Source organism: Salvelinus sp. IW2-2015, linkage group LG23 (genome assembly GCF_002910315.2).
Source record: "Salvelinus sp. IW2-2015 linkage group LG23, ASM291031v2, whole genome shotgun sequence".
NCBI classification, from domain to species: Eukaryota; Metazoa; Chordata; class Actinopteri; order Salmoniformes; family Salmonidae; genus Salvelinus; species Salvelinus sp. IW2-2015.
In genome coordinates, this window is record NC_036863.1 from 41,398,013 (window position 1) to 41,416,570 (window position 18,558).

At 44.7% G+C, this 18,558-nt stretch overlaps 1 pseudogene; it reads left to right on the plus strand.

Annotated features, from left to right (window-relative positions):
• Positions 1 to 18,461, plus strand: part of LOC111950812 (phosphofurin acidic cluster sorting protein 1-like) — a 20,486-nt pseudogene extending 2,025 nt beyond the window's left edge.
• The last annotated feature ends 97 nt before the right edge of the window (positions 18,462 to 18,558 follow it).

The window sequence follows — 18,558 nt, forward strand, 5'->3', positions numbered from 1 at the left end:
GCCGCTCAGCAAGGAAGAAGCCACTGCTCAAAACCGCCATAAAAGCCAGACCAAGGTTTGCAACTGCACATGGGGACAAAGATCGTACTTTTTGGAGAAATGTCCACTGGTCTGATGAAACAAAAATGGAACTGTTTGGCCATAATGACCATCGTTATGTTTGGAGGAAAAATGGGGAGACTTGCAAGCCGAAGAACACCATCCCAACCTTGAAGCATGGGGTGGGGGTGCTTTACTGCAGGAGGGACTGGTGCACTTCACAAAATAGATGGCATCATGAAGAGGAAAATTATGTGGAAATATTGAAGCAACATTTCAAGACATCAGTCAGGAAGTTAAAGCTTGTCGCAAATGGGTCTTCCAAATGGACAATGACCCCAAGCATACTTCCAAAGTTGTGGCAAAATGGCGTAAGGACAACAAAGTCAAAGTATTGGAGTGGCCATCACAAAGCCCTGACCTCATCCTATCGAACATTTGTGGGCAGAACTGAAAAGCATGTGCGAGCAAGGAGGCCTACAAACCTGACTCAGTTACACCAGCTCTGTAAGGAGGAATGGGCCAAAATTAAATTAAGCTTGTGCAAGGCTACACAAAATGCTTGACCCAAGTTAAACAATTTAAGGCAATGCTACCAAATACTAATTGAGTGTATGTAAACTTCTGACCCACTGGAAATGTGATGAAAGAAATAGAACATTCTCTACTATTTATTTCATCATTCTTAAAATAAAGTGGTGATCCTAACTGACCTAAGACAGGGAATTTTTACTCTGATTAAATGTCAGGAATTGTGAAAAACGGAGTTTAAATGTATTTGGCTAAGGTGTATGTTAACTTCTGACTTCAACTGTTTATATGCAGTGCATTCGGAAACTATTCAGACCCGTTGACGTTTTCCACATTTTGTTACATTAATTGTTTTTCCCCTCATCAATCTACACACAATACTCCATAAGAAAAAGCAAAAACAGGTTTTTAGACATTTTTGCAAATGTATAAAACTTTTTACTGAAATATGACATTTACATAGGTATTCAGACCCGTTATGCAGTACTTTGTTGAAGCACTTTGGCAGCAATTACAGCCCTGAGTCTTCTTGGGTATGATGCTACAAGCTTGGCACACCTATATTTGGGGAGTTTCTCTAATTCTTCTCTGCAGAACCTCTCAAGCTCTGTCAGGTTAGATGGGGAGCGTCGGTGCACAGCAGCTCATTGATTTTTCAGGTCTCTCCAGAGATGTTCGATCGGGTTAAAACGTTCAAGAGAGCTGATCAGGACTTGAAAGAGCTGTGGAAGGCAATCGAAGAGCCCCAACTCTTGGCTTTCTTCTCAGAAAGGGGCATCACCTGGAGGTTCATCGCCGAGCGAGCAGCCTGGTGGGGCGGATTCTGGGAAAGACTTGTCAGGTCAGTGAAAACATGCCTGCGAAAGGTTCTTGGGAKAGCTTCACTCAACTTTGAAGAGATGTGCRCAGTCCTGACAGAGGTTGAAGCTATTCTAAATTCTAGGCCTCTGACCTTCGTGCACAATGAAGTGGATGAACCACAACCCCTGACCCCAGCACACTTCCTGGTGGGTAAACAACTAACCTCTTTGCCTCCAAAGCCATTTCCAGCTGACACTCAGCACCCAACGCTAAACAAGGAGGACATGACACGCAGATGGAAGTACAGGCAGAGACTTGTGACCAGTTTCTGGAACAGTTGGCGAAGAGACTACTTGCTGGATCTAAAGTCAGCACACCGCTGTGATACACCRCAGCCCACCCCACTGAAAGCGGGTGACGTTGTACTCATTGGAGAAGATAACACACCCAGACAAACCTGGAAACTAGGAAAGATTGAGGAACTGTTTCCAGGCCGAGATGGCCTAGTTAGATCATGTTCAGTTCGTACTGTTTCAGGGACTTTGTTGAGGAGACCTATTCAGTTGATATACTGCCTAGAGATCTAGATGAACACAGTTGTTCATCGGGGGGGGAGGATGTTGTAACTTTAATGTGTTACAGAGTTAATGTTTAAGTTAATTCATTGAGCTGTATCTAAAGATATTTCTTTACAGTTATTTACATATGTAATTGTATTGGTTAGTATTGAATTACGCTTTTGACTGCAAGTTCCAGAATGCCTTGCGACAGGAAGTAGAGAGTGAACGCGCTAGTTAAGTGCAATTAACAGGTAATTACGTTTGGCTCCTTTGCGCTAGCATCTTAGCATTGCTTTGTAGAATCTAAAGTTGTTAAATGTAACGTGATCAAGAATTATTACTAAAAGAAGCTTTCATATCAAACCCGACGTCCCGAGTCATTACTTTGAAGATAGTTATTCTATAAGGCCACCAGCTCTAGAAAGAGTCTTGGTGGTTCCAAACTTCTTCCATTTAAGAATGATGCAGGCCACTGTGTTCTTGGGGACCTTCAATGCTGCAGAAATGTTTTGGTACCCTTCCCCAGATCTGTGCCTCGACACAATCCTGTGTTGGAGCTTTACAGACAATTCCTTTGTATTCATGGCTTGKTTTTTTTCTCTGACATGCACTGTAAACTGTGGGACCTTATATAGACAGGTGTGTGTCTTTCCAAATCATGTCCAATCAATTTGATTGACCACAGGTAGTCTCCAATGAAGTTGTAGACAYGTCTCAAGGATGATCAATGGAAAAAGGATGCACCTGAGCTCAATTTCGAGTCTCATATTTATGTAAATAAGGTATTTATGTTTTTTATTTTTAATACGTTTCCAAAAACCTGTTTTTGCATTCTCATTATGGGGTATTGTGTGTAGATTGATGAAGGAAAATAAATATTCAATCAATTTTAGAATAAGGCTGTAATGTAACAAAATGTGGAAAAACTCAAGGGGTCTGAACACTTTCTGAATACACTGTATAGTGTACAACCCTTCAAATTAGTGGATTCGGCTATTTCAGCCATACCCATTGCTGACGGGTGTATAAAATCGAGCACACATCCATGCAATCTCCATAGACAAACATTGGCAGTAGAATGGCCTGACTTTCAACGTGGCACCGTCATAGGATGCCACCTTTCCGACAAGTCAGTTTGTAAAAATGTTGCCCTGCTAGAGCTGCCCCGCTCATCTGTAAGTGCTGTTATTGTGAAGTGGAAACGTCTASGGGCAACAACAGCTCAGCCGCGAAGTGGTAGGCTACACATGCTCACAGAATGGGGTCGCTGAAGCGCGTAGCGCTAAACAATCGTCTGTCCTCGGTTGCAACACTCACTACCGAGTTCCAAACTGCCTCTGGAAGCAACGTCAGCACAAGAACTGTTCGTCGGGAGCTTCATGAAATGGGTTTCCATGTCCGAGCAGCCGCACACAAGCCTAAGATCACCATGCKCWATGCCAAGCTGGAGTGGTGTAAAGATCGCRGTCTTTGGACTCTGGAGCAGTGGARACGCTGTATCTGGAGTGATGAATCATGCTTCACCATCTGGAAATCCGACGGACAAATCTGTGTTTGGCGGATGCCAGGAGAACGCTACCTGCCCCAATGCATAGTGCCAACTGTAAAGATTGGTGGAGGAGGAATAATGATCTGGGGCTGTTTTTCATGGTTCGGGCTAGGCCCCTTTGTTCCAGTGAAGGGAAATCTTATCGCTACAGCATACAATGACATTCTAGACGATACTGTGCTTCCAACATTGTGGCAATAGTTTGGGGAAGGCCCTTTCCAGTTTCTGCATGACAATGCCCCAGTGCTCAAAGCGAGGTCCATACAGAAATGGTTTGTCAAGATCAGTGTGGACGAACTTAACTGGCATGCACAGAGCCCTGACCTCAACCCCATCGAACACCTTTGGGATGAGTTGCAACGCCGACTGCGAGCCAGGCCTAATCGCCCAACATCAGTGCCCGACCTCACTAAAGCTCTTGTGGCTGAATGGAAGCAAGTCCCCGCACCAATGTTCCAACATCTAGTGGAAAGCCTTCCTAGGTGAGTGGAGGCTATTATAGCAGCAAAGGGAGGGGGGGGGAGGCAAATCCGTAATAATGCCCATGATTTTGGAATGAGATGTTCGACAGGCAGGTGTCAACATACTTTTGGTAATGTAGTGAATTTCTATTTAGCCGATAGTGCCATATCTGCTTGGCATTTGGCTTTTAGTGAAAATATCAATTATTAACCATAAATCTCCGAACCCAATCAGATGTTCTCTGGTAGCCCTCTCCAGTGTCTCTCTCTCTCTAATGGTGTAGTGAGTGGAGAGGCCAAGGTTTGTAGTGAATGTGACATTTAATTAGGGAGGAACARCAGATACGGCACCCTCTCCTATTACCCAATCTTTGTGACGTGACGCRGAGTGCTGCACCTAGGACCCAAATGTAATTAAAGGTTATTCAAGATGCAATGCTGGAGTTTGTTTGGCTAAGAATCAACAATGAGGCTGTAGACCTAATTGTGTCTTTTGGAGCCCATTGTGGCTTCTACTTGAGAGAATGACAATCTTTTAGTTTCTCCTTGAGTGTCCTGTTCTGTCTGACTTGCTCTCATCTACGCAGATAAATCCCAGCCMGCCAAGCTGTCTGTGCTTTGTCCAAAAATAAAGTACTTCGAACTACGAACGGCCTGTAGGAATACATTGATCTTTGATTTATGTCTGGAGCCTAATATTCCTAAAGTGCTTCTGTTGGCCACAAACCTCACCGAACGATTCCCGCTTACTTTAGACCAGAGGCCCTGTGCCAAGCTGTCTGTGCTTTGTCCAAAAATAAAGTACTTCGAACTACGAACGGCCTGTAGGAATACATTGATCTTTGATTTATGTCTGGAGCCTAATATTCCTAAAGTGCTTCTGTTGGCCACAAACCTCACCGAACGATTCCCGCTTACAATTTGCATTACAAATCTAGGGTGATACTCTACCACTCTCAGCCAACATTTTAAAAAGATTTGTCATGGTCAAGGACTAGACTGACACTTTCTCATGTCGTTGGTACCTATTCACTGAATTCACAGACGAAACAGAGAAATTCAAATATCCCCTTTTCTCCCCTTAAACCCAGGCTCTTCACAGTTACTCTGAAGAAGCTGGTGATGCTTCAGGAGCTGGACAGAGACCTAACCTCTGTTGTCATCGCAGTCAAACTCCAGGTGACGCTCTTCACACACACCGCCGTCCCTTCCACAAAGTGTACATACAGTGCCTTGCAAAAGTATTCATCCYCTTTGGCGTTTTTCCTATTTTGCATTACAACCTGTAATTTAAATKGATTTTTATTTGGATTTAATGTAATGGACATACACAAAATAGTCCAAATTGGTGAAGTAAAATGAAAAATATAACTTGTTTAAAAAAATTMWACAAAWWWWTTWACGGAAAATGGTGCGTRCATATGTATTCACCCCCTTTGCTGTGAAGCCCCTAAATCAGATCTGGTGCAACCAATTACCTTCAGAAGTCACATAATTAGTTAAATAAAGTCCACTTGTGTGCAATCTAAGGTGTCACATGATCTGTCACATGATCTCATATCTACACCTGTTCTGAAAGGCCCCAGAGTCTGTAGCACCCCCAAGCGGCACCATGAAGACCAAGGAGCTCTCCAAACAGGTCAGGGACAAAGTTGTGGAGAAGTACAGATCAGGGTTGTGTTATAAAAAAATATCAGAAACTTTGAACATCCCACGGAGCACCATTAAATCCATTATTAAAAAATTGAAATAATATGACACCACAACAAACCTGCCAAGAGAGGGCCGCCCACCAAAACTCACAGACCAGGCAAGGAGGGCATTAATCAGAGAGGCAACAAARAGACCAAAGATAACCCTGAAGGAGCTGTAAAGCTCCACAGCGGAGATTGGAGTATCTGTCCATAGGACCACTTTAAGCCGTACACTCCACAGAGCTGGGCTTTACGGAGTGGCCAGAAAAAAGCCATTGCTTAAAGAAAAAAATAAGCAAACAAGTGTAGTGTTTGCCAAAAGGCATGTGGGAGACTCCCCAAACATATGGTAGAAGGTACTCTGGTCAAATGAGACAAATATTTAGCTTTTTGGTCATCAAGGAAAACGCTATGTCTGGCACAAACCCAACACCTCACCCTGAGAACACCATCCCCACAGTGAAGCATGGTGGTTGCAGCATCATGCTGTGGGGATGTTTTTCATCGGCAGGGACTGGGAAACTGGTCAAAATTKAAGGAATGATGGATGGCGCTAAATACAGGGAAATTCTTGAGGGGAAACCTCTTTCAGTCTTCCAGAGATTTGAGACTGGGACGGAGGTTCACCTTCCAGCAGGACAATGACCCTAAGCATACTGCTAAAGCAACATTCRAGTGGTTTAAGAGGAAATATTTAAATGTCTTGGAATGGCCTAGTCAAAGCCCAGACCTCAATCCAATTTAGAATCTGTGGTATGACTTAAAGATTGCTGTACACTAGCGGAACTCATCCAACTTGAAGGAGCTGGAGCAGTTTTGCCTTGAATAATGGGTAAAAATTCCAATGGCTAGATGTGCCAAGCTTATAGAGACATACCCCAAGAGACTAGCAGCTGTAATTGTTGCAAAAGGTGGCTCTACAAAGTATTGACTTTGGGGGGGTGAATAGTTATGCACGCTCAAGTTTTCTGTTTTTTTTAATTCTTATTTCTTGTCTGTTTCACAATAAAACGCGTTGCATTGTGCATAAGAACAGCCCTTAGCCGTGGTATATTGGCCATATATCACACCCCTTTGTGCCTTACTGCTTAAATACACTAGTGACTTATGAGAACCTTTTTATCTGTAATCCATGGTTAATATATGCAGGCGATGTATTGTAACGTGTTTGGARTATCTTCTTAGGGATCAAAGCGCATTTTACGGTCCAATGAAATCCTGTTGTCATCGCCTGGACTTACCGAGACCGATCTTCAGCTAACGTTCTCCTTGCAAGTGAGTTACCGAGGGGTGTTTGCACAGACAGTTATGTGTATGCAAATGAATTGTGACTTTAAAAAAAAATGTCCCAGAGATTCTATTTTCAGTGCATGATTTAAGTGCATGTCTGATTCTGTCAACCTCGCCATCTCTCATCTTTACTTCCTCCAGTATCCACATTTTCTGAAGCGAGATGCCAACAGACTGCAGATCATGCTGCAGAGGAGGAAGAGGTACAAGAACCGCACCATCCTGGGCTATAAGACCCTGGCACTGGGCCTCATCAACATGGCAGAGGCAAGAGGGCAACATCTCAGCGCAGCTGTTAACTGCCATGATTACGACCATTCGGGCTTTTGTTTGTACAACACGCCATCCAGCATCTGTACTCCTGTCACTCTTTCGTCTCCTGCCCTTTCCCTCTCTCTCTCTCTCTCTCTCTCTCTCTTGCAATTGTCACCCCCCCCAATCTCTCTTTCTCTCCCTGAACCCCCTTCCTCTCTCCTCCCCAGGTGATGCAGCACCCCAGTGAGGGAGCCCGTGTGTTGGGTCTCCACACCACGGTGAAGGACACGGCTGTGCCTGTGGCTGAGATGAGGGTCTACTCGCTCTCCAGCCAGCCCATCGACCACGAGATGTCCAAGGCCAAGATGTCTGGTAAGGGAGACACAGAGTGAAAGACAAGGGGACAGGCTCGAGGGAGATAAGGCCATGAACAAGGAATCAGAAAGTCTATATTTTTTTATATATTTTTTTATTTATATTCGGCAATGTGCTTATATGGGATTGTCTAAGTATCCAGAATGTCAGTGTATTGAACAGTTCAATATGTATGTGCCACACCATGGTCGGTAAATACAATCATCCATGTTCGTCTTTTGAGAGAGTCAGCYTCTGCCTTGTCCATATGACACAAGGTTGAAATAGTTTTCACATCACACTGGATCCCCCCACACCCATACATAACACATCTCCTATCTGGCTCTCTGTAACTGACAGACCGCTCCCCCGACATTGACAACTACTCGGAGGAAGACGAGGAGAGCTATTCATCAGAGCAGGACGGGAGTGATGACCCTGCTCACAGCCAGGTAGGAGGGGGGGGGGGAAGCGACGCTCAGAAAGATACCACACTGCTTCAATACAAGCATTTAAGCCGGCGTACAGTAGAGTGGGTGGAGGGTTTGTCCGGTTTGAGCACAAAGTTGACCCTCCCTCTTTTTTCCCCCCCAGTATCTGTTTGACGAAGAGGATGACATGAGGAAGAAGAAGCACAGACACAAACTCACCTCTGCAGCCTCCATCACCAGAGCTCATGTAAGCATCCAGTCTMCTCGTCTGTCTGTCTCTGTGGCGTTAGGACTACCTGCCGCTGTTCTAGTCAACCAGTTTGATTATCTACGTGTTCCTTTAACCCGGCAGCCCAACATCAAGCAGAAGTTCGTGGCCTTGTTGAAGAGGTTTAAGGTGTCCGGTGAGGTGGACTTTGGCCTGGAGCACGTGTCCCAGGAGCACATTCGTGATGTGGAGGAGGACCTGGATGAGCTCTATGACAGTCTGGAGATGTACAACCCCAATGACAGCGGGCCAGAGATGGAGGAGACGGACAGCGTCCTCAGCACGCCCAAACCCAAACTCAGGTCATGAGAAGTCGGACTTATCTGTAGGTAACGGAAATGTATGTTCTGACAAACATCCACCTAACAGAACTCTGGCAATCTCTCTTCTCTCTGAACGTTCAGGCCCTTCTTTGAGGGCATGTCCCAGTCCAGCTCGCAGACCGAGTTTGGCAGTCTGAACAGCAGGTGCAGTCTGCCCAGAGACACCCTGAGCCCAGTGAGTACAGTAGATGGGGGTGGCTGGCCTTCTAAGTCCAGATGTCCCCTTGCACTCCCTCTTACCACTGTTTTCCTGCTGTCTGACTTTCAGCAAGGAGAGCAGCCCCCGTCAGGCAAGATGAAACGCGCTCGCTCCCGCAACTTTGACGACTCTGAGACAGACACCCTGGTGAGACCCCTCCTCCCTCCCTCACTCTCTTGTTTTCCCCTCTCTCATTGGTGGCCTCTGTATTGCAGTGTGTTGAGGCCTGTGCGGTGTTAGGATGTGTTTCTGTCTGGCTGTCTGTCGGTGTGTTTAGGAGCTGACTGATCCGGAGACGTTTCTGGACACTACCCCCTGCATCACTGTCTCTGTCCCAGAGCAGCTACCCAGGACCCCAATGAGGGAACTGAGGAGCAGCAAGAGTGAGAGTCACACCAGCATGCCCTACACCACCATGCCCTCCCCCAGGTCAGTCTAACACACACTTTAAAACACCCACACACACACAAAACCTTCCAGTGCTACATATGCGCTCCTTCACTTTCTGCCTTAGTCATATTTTCTGTGTGGGTACTGACTGTCAGTGAGTAGGTGTGTGTGTTTTTTCCAGGTTGGATGGCGGGCACACACCCAGGCAGAGACGTGGGACACCAATGAAGGAGAGGCGAGCGCTGTCCAAGCCACTAAGCGAACGCACCAACAGCTCTGACAGTGAAAGGTCACCGGAGCTCAGCCACACCCCACAGGTGACCCCCCCCCTCACCCTAACCAGAGCTAGTCCGTACCCATACTCGCCATGGAGCTGAGGATTTGTTTGCAGAGGGTGATCCAGAGTGGTGGTGATCCTGTTGCAAATGTGTAGCTTTAAAGTGAATAAAAATGKAGCTTTGGGGCGAAGAGAAAATGTTGCAATTCTACACATTTTGCAGTTACTTGACAGGTTCATATGATCTCTGAGTGAGACTGACTAACAAAATCAATGGGGGGGCCCTCAGGAGATCATGGCTACTGGCCTCGAGCCTTGATGTGCCCGGTCAGTAATTCAGCCATGACATACTATAACATTTATATAAAGCTGGCTAGACTAACTTACCTAGCAATCTGTAAAATGTGAGCTGACATGGGCTAATTGAGTGACTGTCAGTGACTGACGTCACAAGAGGAAAATTACTACCAACTACTACCAAATATTGAAGTTTCACCTTGTGTATTCTGAGATTCTTACTCTCAGCAGTAAGTTGAGACCCGCAATTGACTTCTTGCTTACAGCTGCATACAGGCACAGCACTGTCCTGTTGTGTTGATCGATTTCATTGAAGCGAGTGTGTGTGTGTGTGTGTGTGTGCGCCCAGTTTTTGACAATGTATTTGACTATGCCCAGTATTTGACTTCGTGTCTGACGCGCGCGTGTAACCGATGTGAAATGGCTAGCTAGTTAGCGGTGGTGCGCGCTAATAGTGTTTCAATCGGTGACGTCACTCGCTTTGAGACCTTGAAGTAGTGGTTCCCCTTGCTCTGCAAGAGCCGCGGCTTTTGTGAAGCGACGGGTAATTCTTGTCTTTCGTTGGGTGACTGTTGTTGATGTGTGCAGAGGGTCCCTGGTTTGCGCCTGGGTCGGGGCGAGGGGACGGACTAAAGTTATACTGTTACACGCCGCACGTGTGTGTGTGTGCCGCAGTATTTGACTTTGTGTGTGTGTGTGTGTGTTGTGTGTGTGTGTGTGTGTGTTGTGTGTGTGGTGTGTGTGTGTGTGTGTGTGTGTGTGTGTGTGTGTGTGTGTGTGTGTGTGTGTGTGTGGTGTGTGTGTGTGTGTGTGTGTGTGTGTGTGTGTGTGTGTGTGTGTGTGTGTGTGTGTTGCAGGTGCCCAGGAAGGCTGTGTATGACCAGCTGAATCAGAATCTATCTCCTCAGACACTGCCCTCCCAGACAGCCTGGTCCTGGTCAACACCAGTGATTGGCAGGGACAGGTATTCTTCACGTCTATCTTCACCTCCATTATCTCACTCCTCCACTCCCCTGTGGACATATTTACTTTGCGTACGTGTGTTCATCTGTGTCTATGTGTTTGTGGCCTCTGGTAAACGTGTGTGTGCAGTATGTGTCCGAGGTGCTGCTGGCCCAAAAGCAGCCGTTAGTGTGTACCTGCTGTGGGGTGGAGATTCAGGCTGTCCTCACCACCCTCCTCACGCGCATCCAAAAGTTGTGAGTAGCCAATGAATCAAATACTCGCTGGTTCAATGTATCGTGTGGTAATTAAGGTGACCTATGATGAGCCTGTTTATATTGTGCTCCACTAAACTGTCCTCCTCTCCCCGCAGCTGTAACTGTAACTCGTCCACGCCGCCGCCGGTCAAGGTGGTGGTGGCAGGGGGACAGAGCTACCTGGGGGCCATCCTGCATTTCTTTGTCACTCAGCTGGCCAACAAAACATCTGATTGGCTCAGCCTAATCCGCTTCCTGGTGGTCCCCCTGGGTGAGAGAGAGACCGGTTCAGGTCCTGAGAGCAGTAATATATATTAAAAGATCAGTATTATACAATGTGACTGCTGTAAGATGTATCCCACTRGGCACACCATGTCATTTCAACGTGGATAATTGGGTAATATTTGGTTGAGACGATGCTCAATGAGATTACAACCTATATTCACCGACTCAAAAAGACTGCCAAAAGTTAGTTGAATATCCAACGCGTTATCACTATGAWTTCAACCATCTAAAAGCACAACCACATTCCAATGAAAAAAMWAWWWWWWGATATTTTTTTGTTGTTGTTTTTGTTTAGTTGTCACCCAAAGGTCCTTCACTTCGCTTTCAACCATTTTTAAAAGCACAGCAAAGTTCAAATGGGAATACAATGTCAGATATTTTGTTTGTTTATACAGGAGATGAATGTGTTACCACTGTGCTTCATCTAATAGTACATCCAAATGACCAAGATTGCAGTTGAGATTACATTAAAAGTACATGGTGCAAGTGATCAATGCCGTTTGAGATTCTGCGCAGATTTATTACCGCAATTGTGAAGATCTCCACAGACCTGCGACGACCTATATGCATGCCATCTTGAGCATTATATTATTATATGATTACATAAGAAGACATTTATATTTACAGTCATCTCAAAATGAGGCCATGGATGTGTTACTCATTTTAAGGTTGAACGTTACATTCGTTTGTAAGATAGGCTATTTACTGGATAACAAAAGTCCTCTTGAATTGTGTTTGGTTGTCAACGCAACCCAATATCAACATTTGAGGGAGATCAATCTTCTGCTTGGACAGTTCCATCTGTGCCACTGACTTAGTCTGGCTTTAATTCCAGTTTGTCTACAAATTAATAATTGATACGTTGTATTCACATCTCAACCAAAAAATCACGTAGATTCCACATTACAGTATGTTGACAAATTACGTGGAAACAACCTTGATTCAACCAGTTTGTGCCCAGTGGGATAGTATGGTACATATCTAGCATGGTTATGTAACGCTTATATATATATATAAGCCTCTTCAGCTGAAGCATAAACAAAGATTTACAAAAACACCCACTCTCGTGTTCTGATACCTCCTCCTGACAGTGAGTTGCTCCAGTCATTATGTCACATATAGCTGAAGCGCAGTACGGTACAGCTTTCAGCTGCTCTGCTCAGAGCTGCAGTACTGAGTGGGTTGGGTGTGTGACTCATTGTGGCTGCCTCTACTCTGCCTCCAGGCTGTCACCCCGTCGCTAAGCACCTGGCCTCCCTGGACCCTCGTTACAGCTCTGTGTTCCTGGACAATGCCTGGAGAGACCTGTTCAGTCGCCTGGAGCCCCCTCACTCTAGTAAACACCACACTTCTCTCTCTTTGTCTCTCTCTCTCTCTCTCTCTGTCTCTCTCTCTCTCTCTGTCTCTCTGTCTCTCTGTCTCTCTCTCTCTGTCTCTCTCTCTCTCTCTGTCTCTCTCTCTCTGTCTCTCTCTCTCTGTCTCTCTCTCTCTCTCTGTCTCTCTCTCTCTCTCTGTCTCTCTTCTCTCTTCTCTCTCGTCACATCGACCTACCTACCGTTTGCGCTAAGCACATTTCCATTTAAATTTACGAGTGTGCTATTCGTTTGTGCTGTTAGCGGCAACACAGACTGAAAGACTATTTCATTTCAGTTTATAAAACAATATGCTTTATTTTACAAACAGTTCCACTGAGCTGGAAGCATTCGAGCGTGTGTCTTTGGGAACTTAATCTGCCTTGATCAGCATATTAATGGTATTTGACTGGAAGACGCTCTCTCTGCAAGCTGCCCCATATCTTCTTTAGTTAGGGGGTTAGTCAGTTCAGATCCGGTCAGCCTTGCGCTCCCTACAGATTGGCTCAGGCTTACTGTCTTTTCCCCTTCCCTCCCAGCGGCTCCAGCTGCAGACGGCGTGGACGTGGCTGGAAGGATCAGCCAGTACATCAGCAGCGTCTCTGTCACACACCAGTTGCCTATCGCTGAGGCCATGCTCACCTGCAAGTACAAGACGTGAGTGGAGTGGCCTGCGTGGCTAATTTTAAACTGTGTGTACAAAACATTAAGAACACGACAGAAAGCTATGATCCCTTATTGATGTCACTTGTTAAAACCACTTCAATCAATGTAGGTGAAGGGGAAGAGACAGGTTGAAGAAGGATTTTTAAGCCTTGAGAGATGGATTGTGTGTTTGTGCCATTCAGATGGTGAATGGACAAGACAAAAGATTGAAGTGCCTTTGAACGGGGTACGGTAGTAGGTACCAGGCGCACCGGTTTGTGTCAAGAATTGCAACGCTGCTGGGTTTTTCATACTCAAAATTTTTCCGGATGTATCAAGAATGGTCCACCACCCAAAGGACATCCATCCAACTTGACACAACTGTGGGCGGCAGTGGAGTCAACATGGGCCAGCATCCCTGTGGAACGCTTTTGACACCTTGTAGAGTCCATGCCCCAACTAATTGAGGCTGTTCTGCGGGTTAGGCTCTTAATGTGTTCTTAATGTTTTGTACACTCAGTTTATATGACGTTAATCAGGTATGTTTTAGGAAGACAAATATTTGATTGGCCACTCATTATTTCCACCTAACCAGATATGACGAGGACTCTTACCAGAAGTTTGTTCCCTTTGTTGGGGTAAGTAAATCAGTACTGATGGTTTTCATCAATACTAATGTTGAGGCAGTCAATTTGGCAAATAATGCCTCTATCATAATTATTGCTTCAATGCAAACCGACGAGGGATATCCAAACTATTCCCAAGTACAACCCTGGAGTGTAATGCTGATACTGATTAACTGACCCCTGTGTGTGAAACAGGTGGTGAAAGTAGGGTTGATTGAACCGAATCCGGCGTATTCAGGTGGGTTCATATTTCTGGAGTACCTATTGTCTGTTAATGTTTCCCTTTCTCTCTCCAGTCTGTCCCTGAGCAGTGTTAAGGACCGTGTTGATTTGGGCCTACAGGTGGAGACTCTGAGGAGGCTGTTAGTGTTAGCTTGGCTGTTCCCTCCACCTCCCCACCCGCCCATGGCTCTCCCACAGGGATGACCAGAGAGGCTGTCACCCCACCTCCGTCTCCCTCCCTGAGTAGCGGTCTGGGGTAAGACAACCACAGTGTACAACAGTCTAACATGAGAAGTGAATTCCCATCCCTGCAGTTAAACACGTTTTTGTGTACATTGTTGAGCAATAGTTGTTTTTCGTACACTGTCTGCCACACTCTCTACCGCTCTCTCTCTCTCTCTCTCTCTCCCAGGAGCCCTAATATGTCCCATGCGGTGGACACCATTGGGCTGACGGTGGATTATTGGGTAGCAACATGCTCAGAGCGGAAGAAGGATGGGGAGCGGTGTGATAAGGGCTCCAAGAACACCCTGAAGAGTGCCTTCCGTTCCCTGCAGGTCAGCAGGCTGCCAGGAGGGGGCTCCACTGAGAACCAGCCCCAGGCCAACACCATGGCTATGACTGTGGTCACCAAGGAGAAGAACAAGAAAGGTGAGGAGGAGGGTGGGAAGATAGTGGACTGTCCAGCACATGCAGTTTGTCAATCAACTAATTTGGGGTAGAGATTGTAATAACTAAGTAAATGTACTAACTGGAAGGAGAAGTACGCAATGGATGCATGCTGTTAAGTGTTTTGGTTTGAACCCACCTCTGTGTGCTCATCTCCTCCGTATCCACAGTCTCCACCATATTCCTGGGGAAGAAGCCCAAAGAGAGGGATGTAGACTCTAAAAGCCAGGTGGTTGAGGGCATCACCAGACTCATCTGTTCTACCAAGCAGCAGCAGACCAGCCTAAAAGGTACACCCCACCGGGCACACCAGGTCATTTCAACGTGGACATGTGGGTCATATTTGGTCGAGCTGTTGATCAATGAGATTTCAACCTTTTTATTCACCCACTCAAAAAAAGACAGCTAGAAGTTTGTTGAATTCCCAAATGTGTTATCACTATCAATGTGTTATCACTATCGATGTGTTATCACTATCGATGTGTTATCGCTATCAATGTGTTATCAACAATCTAAAAGCACAAATGGGAATACAATGTCAGATATTTATTTATTCTTCAACCTAGTGAGTTATCACTGTGCTTCATCTAATAGCACAACCAAATAACCTGGATTGCAGTTGAGATTACATTGATGGCACATAGTGCAAGTAATCAATGCTATTAAGAGATGCTGTGCAGATGTATAATAGCAATTGTGAAGATCTCCACCGACCTGCGACCTTTGCATGCTATCTTGACCATGCACGCTTTCTACGATTACAGAATACATTTATAGTTACAATAACCTCAATGTGGCCATGGATTTTAAGGTTGAATAAATACTGTTACTTTAGTTTCTAAGATGGGTTTTTTTACTTTGTAAAAGTGTTATTGAATTGTGTTTTAGTTGTCGACACAACCAAATATCAACATTTGAAGGAGATGTATATTTTGTGCCACTGATTTAATCCGGCTTTAATTCCAGTTTGTCTACAAAGTAATCGTTAATATGTTGAATTCATGTCTCCATCTGAATCAAAAATCTAAGTTAAAGAATAGGACAGAATCAAATCAAATTTTAAATGCACTTTAAATAAAGTTTGATTTGATTTAGTCCTATTCTTTAACTTAGATTTTTGGTTGAGATGGAGACGGGAAGCTCACTTATTAATTTGTAGACAACTTGAAGATTCAATTTGAAATCAACTAAAGCTTGAAGCCCTAGACCTACAGTGGGGAGAACAAGTATTTGATACACTGCCGATTTTGCAGGTTTTCCTACTTACAAAGCATGTAGAGGTCTGTAATTTTGATCATAGGTACACTTCAACTGTGAGAGACGGAATCTAAAACAAAAATCCAGAAAATCACATTGTATGATTTTTAAGTAATTAATTTGCATTTTATTGCATGACATAAGTATTTGATACATCAGAAAAGCAGAACTTAATATTTGGTACAGAAACCTTTGTTTGCAATTACAGAGATCATACGTTTCCTGTAGTTCTTGACCAGGTTTGCACACACTGCAGCAGGGATTTTGGCCCACTCCTCCATACAGACCTTCTCCAGATCCTTCAGGTTTCGGGGCTGTCGCTGGGCAATACGGACTTTCAGCTCCCTCCAAAGATTTTCTATTGGGTTCAGATCTGGAGACTGGCTAGGCCACTCCAGGACCTTGAGATGCTTCTTACGGAGCCACTCCTTAGTTGCCCTGGCTGTGTGTTTCGGGTCGTTGTCATGCTGGAAGACCCAGCTACGACCCATCTTCAATGCTCTTACTGAGGGAAGGAGGTTGTTGGCCAAGATCTCGCGATACATGGCCCCATCCATCCTCCCCTCAATACGGTGCAGTCGTCCTGTCCCCTTTGCAGAAAAGCATCCCCAAAGAATGATGTTTCCACCTCCATGCTTCACGGTTGGGATGGTGTTCTTGGGGTTGTACTCATCCTTCTTCTTCTTCCAAACACGGCGAGTGGAGTTTAGACCAAAAAGCTCTATTTTTGTCTCATCAGACCACATGACCTTCTCCCATTCCTCCTCTGGATCATCCAGATGGTCATTGGCAAACTTCAGACGGGCCTGGCAATGCGCTGGCTTGAGCAGGGGGACCTTGTGTACACTGCAGGATTTTAATCCATGACGGCGTAGTGTGTTACTAATGGTTTTCTTTTAGACTGTGGTCCCAGCTCTCTTCAGGTCATTGACCAGGTCCTGCCGGGTAGTTCTGGGCTGATCCCTCACCTTCCTCATGATCATTGATGCCCCACGAGGTGAGATCTTGCATGGAGCCCCAGACCGAGGGTGATTGACCGTCATCTTSAACTTCTTCCATTTTCTAATAATTGCGCCAACAGTTGTTGCCTTCTCCCCAAGCTGCTTGCCTATTGTCCTGTAGCCCATCCCAGCCTTGTGCAGGTCTACAATTTTATCCCTGATGTCCTTACACAGCTCTCTGGTCTTGGCCATTGTGGAGAGGTTGGACTCTGTTTGATTGAGTGTGTGGACAGGTGTCTTTTATACAGGTAACGAGTTCAAACAGGTGCAGTTAATACAGGTAATGAGTGGAGAACAGGAGGGCTTCTTAAAGAAAAACTAACAGGTCTGTGAGAGACGGAATTCTTACTGGTTGGTAGGTGATCAAATACTTATGTCATGCAATAAAATGCAAATTAATTAGTTAAAAATCATACAATGTGATTTTCAGGATTTTTGTTTTAGATTCCGTCTCTCACAGTTGAAGTGTACCTATGATAAAAATTACAGACTGTTGTACCAAGTAGGAAAACCTGCAAAATCGGCAGTGTATCAAATACTTGTTCTCCCCACTGTATATGTATTGTCTATTTTAAGTTGAACCCTGGGTTGAATTGAAACAATAGCTGTTGACTTCAGAAATACTAGATATACTGTAGGCCTAAATAGTATCATTGATGACATAATCTTGTAGTTGAAATTTCTCCCTCAAAACAACAGTTTTTCAAATCCAATGTATTTTCCCACGTAGATTCCACGTCACAATACGTTGACAAATGAATTTGAAACAATGTTGATTCAACCAGTTTGTGCCCAGTGGGACTGAACGCGATTGTCAGATTCAACATGGTTGTTTTATTTTTAGGTGTTTGTAGATGGGAGTCATGAAACTATTGGATATTTTTCAGTGTCTGTGGACGGCGTGGAGTGGACTGATGTGAAGTTCTTCCAGCTGGCTGCCCAGTGGCCCACCCATGTGAAGTACCTGCCAGTGGGGCTGTTTGGCTACAACAAGATCGCCACATAGAAACCAAGCCAGACATGGTCACTCACTCTGAGCTTCCTGGGCACCAAGGTTATTATAGTTTTGTGTTTTTATATTGTGTATTTTTATTCGTTTTTTTAAAGTTCAGTTAGTTTTCAGACCTGATTTACTAATTTTTATTTAGTTTGAGTTTTATAAAAAACTATTTTCATTTTGATATTATTTATTTTCTGTTTTCGTGTTAGGGACAGAAAGTACCAGATTTCTTCCTTGGTAGTTAGTGATAAACAAGTTAGGCCTATTTAAAACCTCACTAACTCCAGGAAGCACTTACCTGCCAAGTTCAGAAGCTTGAAAACACTAATTTGATTGTTGTCCAAAGTTTAGAAGATAAAAAAAACTAAAACTGAACATTATTTTATGATTTTAGTACATTGGAGTCAAAGATAGTTTTAGTTTTTCAAACGGGTTTAATTATTTTATTTCATTTCAGTTTTTGTTTCCTATAATAACCTTGCTGAGCGGTCTACAATGGACACTGGACACAAAGCCAATGATTAAGGATTATTGTTACATGACTAAGGAGAGTTGTTACATGGATTGACAGCACTAATGGATT